Raw genomic sequence first — 1,044 nt, 5'->3', positions numbered from 1 at the left:
TTTTTTTATTTTTTAGTAGAGACAGGGTTTCTCCATGTCGATCAGGCTTGTCTCCAACTCCCAACCTCTGGTGATCTGCCCGCCTTCGCCTCCCAAAGTGCTGGGATTACAGGCGTGGGCCACCGCTCCCAGCCACCAGTTTCGATTTTTATAAGCAAAATATAATTCACATTTGTTTAAACCTTTGTTAATTTTGGATCTCTGTTGTAGTAACCAGATTTATACATTCTTACCAGTATATAGATAATATCATGATGAGAGTGCGTTGAAAAACATGGAGACAGCACGTTAGAAAACTTCCTACAATTTGAGCTAAGGAGAATAGAAAGCTAGCGAAGTAGCTGGAGGATAATGAGGGGAAAAGTGACTGTAACAAGGTGTATTTGTTTTCAATGGTAAAGATTTGAGTATGTCTAAAAGCCAACAGGAAGAATCCAGGCGACACGTAGAGGTTAAGAGTGTTATTTACCTGGTATACTGTTTTCAGGCTCAGATATTATGACTCTCTTGTCCTAGTAGGTGATGCTGCAAAGCCTGAGTGAATCTGGCATGGTTAAAATGCCGATATCTAAGAGGTTAATCAAAAGTCTGATACTGCTTCATTTCTTTTCATATCCTCTTTTTCTCTGCATTGGATGCATGGTACATTGCTTTTTTGCTACTTCAATGTAGTTACGATGAGTAAGAACTACTTACAATAAGTAAGAACTCAATGTCTATTTTTTAAATGAATGAATGTAAACCCGTTCTATCTAAACTTCACTCTTTTGGGATTTCTGTATCTAGAGTTGAGTGCTAAATACCACAAAATTACCACCTGTGTAATGGAACCATAAGCAGATCTAAATAGGCAACAAAACCGTTCCACATTATAATTTCTCTGGGGGAAACACACATATTCCTTATGTATTTCATTATACAGTACTCAGAATTGTCACTGAGATTTTTAACCTGTCTGTATGTAGTAAAGGCTGATGAAAATTATATTTAATGATTGTATTTTCTATGCTTCACTCATTAGAATTATATTCAGAGAGTTTAAAT

Source organism: Mandrillus leucophaeus, unplaced genomic scaffold, assembly GCF_000951045.1.
Source record: "Mandrillus leucophaeus isolate KB7577 unplaced genomic scaffold, Mleu.le_1.0 Scaffold424, whole genome shotgun sequence".
NCBI classification, from domain to species: domain Eukaryota; kingdom Metazoa; phylum Chordata; class Mammalia; order Primates; family Cercopithecidae; genus Mandrillus; species Mandrillus leucophaeus.
Note: the sequence above shows the minus strand (reverse complement) of the source record.